The sequence below is a fragment of the Pygoscelis adeliae genome, unplaced genomic scaffold, assembly GCF_000699105.1.
Source record: "Pygoscelis adeliae isolate BGI_AS28 unplaced genomic scaffold, ASM69910v1 Scaffold189, whole genome shotgun sequence".
In the NCBI taxonomy this organism is placed as follows: Eukaryota; Metazoa; Chordata; class Aves; order Sphenisciformes; family Spheniscidae; genus Pygoscelis; species Pygoscelis adeliae.
In genome coordinates this window covers 1,498,832-1,499,242 of record NW_008825543.1, presented here as the reverse complement: position 1 = coordinate 1,499,242, position 411 = coordinate 1,498,832, and positions in this window count along the sequence as shown.

Here is a 411-nt window from a genome sequence, read left to right as displayed (position 1 = left end):
TGCGGCATTTGCCTCCGTCCCCACCGGGCTGCCTCTGGCCCTGCGTCTCCCCGCACCGATGCAGAACAAAGAGCATGATACCTCCCTGACATGCTTGCAGACGGTGCACAAAGGTTGACAGTTACTGCTTTACTGCAGTATCCTAATGCTAGTAATAAACAACAATATCTGAAAAGAGCCACTCTCCCTGCTAGCAACACAGACAAGATCCCAGCTGAGGTAAGGTTAATTCGTTCATTTTTTTCAAGCCAAGGAATGAAGTGGCCCCATGATCATGACCCGAGTTCAAAGCAAAGGGAGGCAGGAAAAGGCAGAGCTACTGTACTGGTGTTATCTGACCAAGTGTGGGTTGAGTGCTTCTTATCAGAGGGAAAGTTGAGGCTGAAGTAGAAAGGGGGGGGGGGGGAGAGA